The following is an 11,353-nucleotide window of genomic DNA, read 5'->3' as shown; positions in this document are numbered from 1 at the left end:
CCCCCCTCCCCAAGAAGGACCGACCAGCCATTCATAATTTCAGATTCAAGGCCACTATGTCTGGCTTATCCTTATTTCTACAAGAAACACTCGTAGACTTTAAGGAGACCCCCAATAGAATAAGAAAGTGAAATCTGAGCGAAGATGATCAAACGTAATAACGGCAATGTACAACAATATTATTATGCCCATTAGAGTCAGGTCATGTGAATGAAATATAGAATAAAGAGGTACAAAATTGTTCTTTGTGCCGATGACCTTGCTTGCTTAGCAAGGTGTCCATGTTAAATGAATTGAATATCAATAAAGTAAATTGCGCTCCAATGTATCAAAAGATTAGCCGATACTTTTTCACCCATGACATTGACGCTGTTTTGACAATTACGTACAATTCATGCTTAGAACTGGAGCCAGCTCGTATAGAGGTCAGTCTTTAAACATAAATCTGAACAGTATTTTTTATCAACCTCCATTACTAGGCCTCGGACGAAAAGACGATATGACTGGACAAAAAGGTAAAACAGGTGATGGGTTAAAAGAAAAATCATCTTATGCAAAAAGGGATGAGGTGCAGGGTGTAAAGAAATGAAGGGCCTCCATGGCTGTTTTTCACAATATTTCTCCTTGCTCAAAGATTTCTTTTACATTAAACCCCAAGCATTCCTTAAGAGACTCTGTTTAGTACATTGTGGCATATTACAAATATGGTCTAACGATATCCTAGGGCTAGGGGCGATGAGTAACCCTATGAGCGATTGCCGTCAAAACAATGTCTGAAAATTCAAGTGAGAGCAGTCTTAAGGCCAGAACCAAAGCTAAGGGCATCCTGAAGGCCGGCAAAGACCAAGGAACGTTGGTGAGCCTTTCAATGTTCTTTCTCAAACCATTTGAAATTGGAGAACCTCATGCAAATTCGCTAGATTCATTTCGAGCAGACCGGACCAAGGGCCGAAATTCGGAATTTCAAGAGTCAATCTTTCGGTGGCCAAACATCAGAGGGTTACCAATGACCTTTACAGTTAATTCGGATCATTTTTGGTGTGGCGCTAGGTATATCCCTTTTGTTGAAAACTGCAGATTAAATATGATCAAGTAATTCTTTGAGTAAGGGGAAAGGATTTTCAGAAGCCTCAAAGAGCGGCCCTTATTTTTTTTTACACCCTGTATGTTCTTGATTCCATGCTTTTCTCTATCCCTTACTTCATGTTTATTATCTCCATCTTATATTTGTATGTTTAGTTTGATGTGAAGTAGTTCATTCCTTTTTTTGCTTCGTTGTACTGCATCTCAGGACAAGATTGCATAGCCTTTTAGTTTCTTTATGTTTTCTCTTTTTCTTAGTCTCTTGATTTTGCTGCTCTTAGATAGTTTCTCCTCCAGCCATGATGGAAGCTATTTTTGGAAAAGTCAGCAACGAGGCTAGACAATGTTTGGACTTGGTCTTAGCAGGGAAGGATCTTTCCGTAGTCAATAAGCCGTTTATTACAGAGGCTTTAGTTGCTTGGGTCAATGAAACCAGGGTGTTGCTTGAAGAACAGGCTCACCCAGTAGCTGAGAAGTCGACTGATTTGACCAGTGTAGAGGTTGAAGTAGTACCTTCTCTGGAAATAGAGCAATTGAAAAAGGCAGTGGTAGAGAAAACCGTCTGTCCTCTTTACCGGAAGCAGCCTTGTCCTGAAGAAGGAAAAAGCTGTCAGTTTGACCACCCTAAATGGTGTCAAAAACTTCTCAAGTTCGGCCTTGAGAAGTACAAATGGAAGAGGGGATGTTCAAAGGTAGATTGTCCTTTTTTTCAACCATACATGCGCCGTCAGTCCATGAGACTTAAGACGAGCTTTAATAATGTACGGTGTACCTCCGTCCATGTAGAAGGGACGCAAAGAAAGCCGAGAAATAGGATAGCTCAGTTTCGTAGTTTTAGAGCTGACCCTATTCCTAAACCTTATCCCTTTGATATGAAAGTAAACAGCACATAAAAAACACATTTTTCCATGACATTTCAAATTTTAACAATTTGAGCAATCCGGTTATAACCTAACCACTTTATCAGTAACTGCTGCAATTTATAACAAACAAGACAAACATATTGGTTCTTTTTTGACAGTTAGATTTAAATCACATGAATAATTGCTTTTGTTAGCAAAGATTTGTATTCAGGAATGTTACATTTATTTCAATTTATAGTTTTCATAGTCAAGTGTTTTGCTGGTTATGATAATTGGTTGATTCATAATCCAGTAAGGAGATCATTAGAATATAATAAAAAAATTCAATTGATTAAAGTTTGGAAAAAGTACATCTAGATAATTTTATAGACTTTTTTTTTGAAAAACTAGATCAAACTATACAAATATAAGTTTAACATTAACAACATCAAATCTTCATGAAACTATGGTTTGATCATACATTGGTGTTAAATTCAACAAGTTAAATAAGTAAATAATAAGCGATCAATTCCTTAATTTTTTCATGACTTTGTTTAACGTTCCTTTAACCTTTATCATTAATATATATATGATTATTAAACAACTCATGATAACAGAAACATAAGTTACATACCCAATCTTGCCAATTAGTCTCATCCAATACCTGTCTTAAGTTGGCACTTTAAGTTACATCAATCTGGTTCTAGTACTCAATTTTTAGCCCAAAGTCGCAATCACATTGGATCTTTGAACAACTTTCCACCTTTTGGATGCTTTTTTTAAATTGGTGTCCTTATGTTTATTCCGAGATAAATTGCTAAATATATAGCATAAATCCGCTTATTCCGCCTATCCTTAGCTATTGACCCCCGCCGTATTATACCGAGTGACCTCATCCACCTGGCAGCTGGAGCCTTCCAAGTGCGCCATCATTGGTCCTTATGGTGTGACATCTCAGTTTCTGATGAGATGCTCACTGGTTCTTGCTCCTGTTTTCTCGTATAATAAGTCGCTCCCCCAGTAACTATAACTGTAACTATAACAGGATTAAGACAATATGGATGTTTGTATATAGATAACATTGCAGATGGCATTGACAAAAATATGTTCAGTTTTCGGGAACAAATAAGGACCCGCCCACAAGTACAGATGCCATTTGACAGGGAAGGTGATGGTCATGGGCAGCATTAAGGTAATGAATCAGTGCGTAGGACTCAATCCGTTGAGATCCGATTGATCTGGCTTTCATGGCTAAAATTGGCGGGCGGGAAAAGGGGCGTAAGAACATCTAAATGTGGCTGGCTGGTCTTGATGCTTGGGTCTCAAGGGTATAGAGGATCGATCAAGGCCGTGTGTGCTGGCCGAGGGCTGCATGGCGGCAAGTAATAGTCGGCCAAGTACCTGCATGGACCAATGATTCCATTGTCTCTGATGATCTGATCCAACTTCAATCAAATCAGTCTTTGGACGAGGTCAAGGAATCCAGCCAGATTTGTGTTGGTTCGCTCAAGTCATGCTCATGGCACGGATGTCAATGAAGGGGCCGGGTCCATGACCGGGCTGAGCCCGAGGACAGGCTCAGGGTGGGTGGGCTCACTGGGGTTGAGGATTCAATTGTCTGGACGGGAGGATATGAATCCGGATTCCGGAGATTGTTGTTGATCGGTTGATGGGAGATGGGAGTGTGGCTACTGAATTAGGTGAGGATTGGATGACATCTGATGACTTTGTTCAGTGATTGACAATTTCAGGTCCCTTCATACTCTTGGGTACTAGATTGCTGTTTTCTTATGCCAAAATAAACCACAATCAATCCATATTTCTTCACTATAAATCATCACGGATTGAGTGAGTTAAGTTCCAAAATTACTGAAAATGAATACCTTGATTCGGATGATTAGTGGGGATGCTGTCGGCCATGAAACATTTTCTGTTTGGCAAACAATCTGTCAACATGTTCAAACCAATAAATGTGTGCGAAATTGCTAATTATTTGCCGAATTTTTGTCGTGTAGACGCACCATAACCGAATAACAATACACAGAGATTCTGCGTCAGCGGATATCAAAGAAATGACGTCAATGTTGCTATTTTGGCTATTGCGTCTTGCTCCGTGACCAATGCCTAACCATCCCCAGGCCCTTGCAACCGAGCTGCCGCAGGCTTGCACCGCTGCCTAGGCGCCCCCAGGTCCTTGTAACTGAAAGGTTAGGTTAGGTCAGGTTAGGTTAGGTCAAGTTAGGTTAGGTCAGGCTAGGGTAAAACCTATCTAGAGTAAGTATAGTAGTAGAGATTATCTAGAGTAAGCCCGGCCAAAAAGGTGGTCTGGCTAAGTTCAAGTTCAGAGTTGAACACTGGCCATTAATTAAAGAAAGAATAGAAGAACTGGACCTGGTTTCAATCTTCCATAGATGCAGTCATTGCTAAGTTAGTTTCAGTTTTTCAGGAAGTTTGCTCCAGTCTAGCAATCTCTGAATGTGTTCCGAAAGGTGAGACACAGACAAAAGTTCTAAAACGTAGGAAGACTTTGTTCAAAACGAGTTGCAAATTAGCAAAAAAGCTGAAGAGCACTTCGAATCCAGTAATTGTGGGTAGTCTCCAAAAAAAGTTGGACGTAATTCAAGGTAAGATTAAGGCCTCCATCGAAAATAACCAATTACAAACTGAGAATAAGGTGATTCAAGAGGTCAGGTCGAATTCCAAGGCTTTTTTCTCTTATGCTAACTCTAAGAGAAAAATGAAACACCCTGTTGGGCCTTTGAGGATGATGGGAAAGCCATTGGTAATGTATAAGCTATTGCTAAAATGCTTGGAGATCAGTTCTCTAGTGTGTTTTCAACTCCACTGAGTTCAGAACCAACAGCTCATTGCTCTTAAGATGAGTCTGTTGAGATTGACAAGGTCAGCAAGTTGAGCCTTTAGATGATCTTGTAGTTTAGAGGCCATCAGGGACTTTGAGACTCTCGAGTTCTCCTGGCCCTGATGGTGTGACATCTCAGTTTCTGATGAGATGCTCACTGGTTCTTGCTCCTGTTTTCTCGTACTTGATGCGTTGCATCTTGGACCAGGGCAAGTTCCCCTCTTCTCTGAAGGTAGCTCATGTGGTTCCAATTTTTAAAGGGGGAGATAAGTCACTCCCCAGTAAGTATGGTCCGATTTATCTCACTTCAAATATTGCGAAGGTGTTTGAGAAGATCATGAAGTCCAAATTTGTTGAATTTCTTGAAATCAATGAAGTCTTTCCTCCTAGTCAGCTCGGGTTCCGAGCACATTTTAGCACGTTTACCCAACTGATTGAGCATTTAGAGTAAGCCATCTCGTACCTTGTTCAACAAATAACATTGTAAAGTATAATGGGACTTGTTTCTTGAAAGATTCAGGAAGCACACATGTGATAATGTTTATCTGAATAATCTAATGAAGTATTATAGCAATATAATCTTATGAAAAAATGGGTTCAGAAAGAATTTAGAAAGTAACAAAATAGTAGTAACAATTTAAAATGCCATATCCATGAATCAGCTTGTCTTCAAGTAAAATTTGGCAGTGTCCAATGAAGAAAATATTCAATGATCCTCGTCATAATAAACTCTTTCTTATACAGCGCATCAGTTCAAAGTCTGTTTGGAAACTTTTTAGTTCTACCGATCGTTTACATTTTTTAAGTGGAGCCACTTGTCACTCCTCGAGTGTCTCTGAATCAAGGGTCCCTAGTTTCATGTAGGAATGGCCAAGATTGCACTAGCCTTGCAAAGGACCTAGAAATAATCTATTCTTGGGTTACTGAGAAAAATTTGGCCCTGAACGGAATGAAATTTCTCTCAATAACTTTCGCGTCAACTCCCTTGAATGCTCCACTCATAAATAGTGGAGGCAAAGATATTGAGCAGGTCTCATCTATGATGAATATTCGAGTATTGCGAGAGTGTTTGAGAAGATCATGAAGTTCAAACTTGTTGAATTTTTTGATATCCATGAAGTCCTTCCTCCTAGACAGCATGGGTTCCGAATACATTTTAGCACGGTTATCCAACTGATTGAATATATAGAGCAGGTTATTGAGGGACTGGAGAGCCATGAATCAGTCGATGTAGTTTATCTCGACTTTGCCAAGGCCTTTGACAAGGTAGATCATGACCTTTTAGTTAACAGGCTCCATGAGATTGGGATCCAAGGCAAGGTTCTCAATTGGCTAAGAAGTTTCATTTGTGGTAGGAAACAATTAGTTAAGGTTGAGGGATCCCTTAGTGACATACATGATGTCAAGTCGGGTGTCCCTCAGGGCTCCATTTTGGGTCCTCTCCTTTTCATCATCTTCATTGCTCCGCTTCAGAAGCTTGGTAGTAGTAATGTCAGTATCTCTTCTTATGCTGATGATACAAAATTGGTAGTTGGTAGGAATGGTCAGGATTCTGGTTGTCTGGCAAAGGTCCTAGACCAAATTTATTCCTGGGTTGCTGCGAGTAACATGGCCTTGAATGGAATGAAATTCCGTTCAATGACCTTTGGGTCGACGCCATTAGACACTCCACTATTAGATGATGAAGGTAAGGACATTGAGCAGGTCTCATCCATGAAGGATTTAGGTGTAGTCCTCCAAGATAATGGAAAGTTCGATGAGCATATCCAGTTGAAAGTTGGTAATGCTTTTCAAACATGTGGTTGGATATATCGCACGTTTAAGTCCAGAGATAGTGTCACGATGCTAACTCTGTACAAGTCGATTGTTCAGCCACATCTTGAATATGCCTCTCCCATTTGGGCTCCAATTAGTTCAGCAGGTTTGCAAAAGCTCGAGCAGGTCCAAAGATGTTTTACTAGGAACATTGAAGATATGAGAGAGCTCTCGTATTGGGAGAGGTTAGAAAGGTTGGGATTGTACAGTACTCAGAGAAGGTACGAAAGGTATCTGATATTGTACGTTTTCAAAAGCATTCATGAGCTTTGTCCCAACCCAGGATTTAGGGTCAATTGTAGTGACCGTAGAGGCTTAACGTGCGTTTTGAGAGCACTTTCAAGCCCTCGAGAATCCAGGGTAGTTAAAACAATGAAGTCTTCTTTCTCGGGCTCCTTCATTGTTCAATTTGCTGCCCTCAAATATTCCTAGGGCTTATGTAGGCGTTGATCCAATAGCAGGATTTATGTCAGACTTGGATAAGTTTTTGACCAAAATTCCGGATCAACCTTATATTCAAGGATTAGCCAGATCAGCCAATTCTAATTCGTTGGTCGATCAAATAATATATATAAATAAAAGTCAAGTAAAATGAATAATCTTCTCGTCTTGAACTGCTGGGATTCCACTCCCGGTAGCGGTAAGGAAGTCCGCAAACAAACAAAAAAATGACAAACCGGCAAAAATATTCCTTTATATGATGATGATGATTGATTTGTGGCCTCGTTAAAAACCATACGTATAAATCGAGCTAAAAATGAAATATGTTCAGAAAAAAAATGATTAGAGAGGTATTCCCCAGGTCTTTCTCTTGAGCCATTGCGCTTGTTTTCAGGGATGATCTTTTCCTTAGCTACCTGGGAGCGGTGCCCATCAACCTTTGATTTTGGTCTTTCCCAACCATCCAGATTGAGAGACCTTACAATCCGTCAGGGGAGCATTTGCTTCAGTTGCCTTTAAGTATGTTTGTGCAAATGAAACAATCTCTTGTATTGCATTCGGTCGAGTATGAGCTAAAGGTTAGTTCAGATATTTGCAAGATTCATTGGTAGTTGGGTCGACTTCCAGTTTTGTGGCATGGATCGATTCGTTCCATGTTTGGGGAAAAGAAAGTTTCGGGAGTAGTTAATACCACTTCAGGCGGACTAGAGACAATTGGAGGTAGGTTGATCCGCCTCTTTTATCTTGGTAAGAGTATTGGTTAATGATACTAGGTATATCGTTTTGCATGCATAAATGCATGAAATTTCAACAGATAAATTTTGACTGGGCCTTGAGGTTTTGAAAGTGTCATACTCTTAAAAATCGGACTAGTATGAGCTTGTGTTTTAGAGCCTTGAATCCATCTCACAGCCCTCTTTTGCAGAATGGCTAAGCTATTCGTTGTAGAGTGGCCCCCAGAGATCTTCAGACAGTAGCTCAAGCCACTCTTGATCACTACCTTTTCATCCCCATCCCCTCCCACTTGTTGGATTGGTTGTCCATCTAAATAAACGCAAAAATCACGTACAACTTTTTGAGGCTTGAGCAAAATTAGTCTCGTTTTCTTCAAGTTTAAGCACAGTTTATTAACTGTTCAATTAGTCGACAATCTTTCCAACATATGACTAGTTTCGAATTTCATTTTGACTAGATCATTGCCGAAGTGTTGCAAAGTCATGTCATCAGCAAACATGGTGGCTTTAAATTGTGTGGAAAAAATGAAAACAAGTAAAACAAAAGTCGAAAAAAGAGTCAAAATGATAAAAAAATGTCTAAAAGAAAGTTGGAAAATTGGAAATTTGGCACAAATATTTCCGGTCAAAAGCAAAATGAAAGTAAAGTTATTTTTCAAGTTTCCACTTTTTTTCTCTTGTAAGGTCTCCTGTCAGGTCTTGTAATGTCAATTTCTAGTTTGTGTATCAACAATAACCTTTTGATTTTTTGCATGAATATTCAGTTAAACAAGTTAGGACACCTCAAAACCGAGTTGTTCTTATGTACAGTAAGTTTCTTTTAACATCGGAATCTCTCTGGGCTGGCACATATCATCAAGACGTACGCACTCAACATCAGACAAACTGCTTTACAAAACAGGCCCCAGATTACACATCATTTTGATCTGTCAACCCATCAGGATATGGTCTTCAATGATGCCGATTGTCGACAGGACCTCTCTTGTGAATTCAGGCTCATCTGTCTCTTTGTCTCCATGCTTAGGCCCATTTCTCGGATCGAAAAGTTTGCACCATTCACTGTTCAGAGGGTAACCGCAAGATCCCTGTCAATATGAGATCCATGTTTCCGCTCTTTCTTGGTTTGTTTTAATACCCATTGAACGCACGTACGTTCTTACCTCTTGACATGTGTCGGTCTATGCAAGAATCTGGTCGGTGTGAAATGCATTCCTGACACCCAAGATAGTATGACTTTGGTCTCGCTGTTATTTGAAAAGGATAATGGGCCCTGCATTATGCATGCACCGAGGTGGGAACTCGAGACAGGGCTACCATGTCAAGATTAGAGTCTCTCCCCCAAATTCAGTGGCGATATGGTTGTTTGTTTGTGGAATAAGAAAGTATGCTGGGTATTGGTTTACCAAATTGAAACGTTGTCGTTGATAGTTTGTACGTGCATATGAGGTCAAACAATGTGATTGCTCAGTTCCTTATAGTTGTGGTGTCCACTAAATTTGGACTTTTTTCATAGCAATCCTGAGCATTGGTGTTGAGGGTGTTGACTGGTGGTGACAACTGCTTATTTGCGGTCGGTTGCCTCTAATGATTTGGAGATCAAACCCCAAGTCATATTTGATTTTTTTAACATGCTATAACACTAAAGAATCTACGTTTAATGAAACATGGTTTGCATTAAGACATTTTGGGGCTTTGTGAACTGACCACAATCGTTATTAAGGTATTTGTGATAGCTATAAGTTGTCTTTAACAAGATCTTTGTCAACCGCATGTATAATTCGTTGCTTACAAAAGTGCAATGGGCGCCATATGGCCTTGCCAATAAAAGCTGATTTCACAATCTTGTGTACTTTTTTCCCTCTTGCAGACATGCACGAACCAGGAAACGGTTGCCTATTGGCCATACAATTTCCACCCACGGCCAAAGAGCTCGTTTGCGATGCGTTGACCTCCAAATATATGCCGGATGCCCGTTAGGCCAAAATATCAAGTGTCTCAAAACCCTAGGGATGGATCTGGAATCCACTTTGAAATGGAAACAAGACGAAAAAATGAACGAACTCCACGCTTGAGGAACTGCTCTTATCTGTCCAGCCAAACGGGCCTCCAGCCATGCAGTCTAAAGCCACTAGCTATAACGGAAATTTTAGAAACCATTGAACTCAACCTCCCGACCAGAAATTGAAAAAATCATGGTCACGCTCTCCAAGCCAGGCAAATTCCGTCGCCATAAGCATTCGAAATTATAGGGAGGAACTTGGCCAGTGTTAAGCTGTAGCTGGAGGAATTCCTGCCTACCAGGATTTTTTTTCTATTGTTCAAGTTTTTCAGCTGTCCAAGTTAAGTTGAGGTAAACGGGTGATACAAGATGGACGAACCGTGAAATTTGACTTGTTCGAATAAAAATTACAAGTGACAAGAATTCGTGTAAAGTTCCAATATATTTTTCATGTGAGTGGTTGCCAGAAAAATCCAAGCCCTCCTTGAAAGTGAATCAGACGTGCTTTATTAACTACAGAGCGGAAAAGGGGCCAACTACTACACGATCTTTGAATTCCAATGTTGCATTTTTGCTGTTTGGGCAGATTGGCTTGAAAAATCTAGGTGTTTTTCTTTTTGATTTCTTGAGATGTCAGATCATTAAATTAAATGAAAGCAGTTGTCGTGAGTAACCCTTCGAGTGAAATTTTATGTCTCAAATTTTTCTTGGACTTTTTATCACTAGTTTTTACATATCAGAACATTTTAGCCTTTTTGTCATGTGAATCCTTGTCTGCTTCCTTCTTAACTGTTTATTCCTTGTTGGGAACCTTTTCATTTACTTCCGTGCGGCGTGATCAGATAAAGAATTGAATTTTCAGCCAGAAGGCTGTAGCATTGTTTTTTTGTTTTGGTTTTCACCGGCTCTACTAACCGCTACAAGGAATGTAATCCCCGGTATAATTACAATGAAGGACAATGATTCGTCTAATTGCCAAAACCTTATGCAATATTTGGTCAACCAACGAGTTTGAATATCAAATTCAAGTGTCTCTTTTCTGTTTGGGAAAGTCAGCAAAGAAGATAATTGTCGTCATGTGTTTGACGCAATTATTGCCCGGGCATGATTTTGGGAACAATGGCGCGCTTAGGCTTTAGAAGCGAATCAATTGTGTACCATAACATCCGTATCAATAAAATAAATGTCCCAAGTGCAAATATTGCAACAAAAAAGTTGTCAACTTCTTGTAAATAAATCAACGAAACTCAATGGATAGCTCAATAAATGCAGTTGTGTTCCTAAATATTGTAACCGATAAGAATGCAAGAAAGAAGCCAAAAAGGCTAACAACTACCATTTTTCCAATATAACAACTCTTTTTGCGTTACTACAACTTGTGTGTTTTACATTTCCCGCTTTTTAAACAGTATTTCGAATTTTTTCCCCATTTTTTTTCTTTAAACATTCTTTTTTCGGGTTTGATATACCGAAACAGGAGAATGAGTTCCCCGAAAGTCACAATTGATAAAAGATTTGGTCACATAATGCGTTCGAGTTTGCCGCTCTAGGGCACCCTTGAACGAAAGGCTGGGCTGGG

Source organism: Tigriopus californicus, chromosome 3 (assembly GCF_007210705.1).
Source record: "Tigriopus californicus strain San Diego chromosome 3, Tcal_SD_v2.1, whole genome shotgun sequence".
In the NCBI taxonomy this organism is placed as follows: Eukaryota; Metazoa; Arthropoda; class Copepoda; order Harpacticoida; family Harpacticidae; genus Tigriopus; species Tigriopus californicus.
This window is presented reverse-complemented; position numbering follows the sequence as displayed.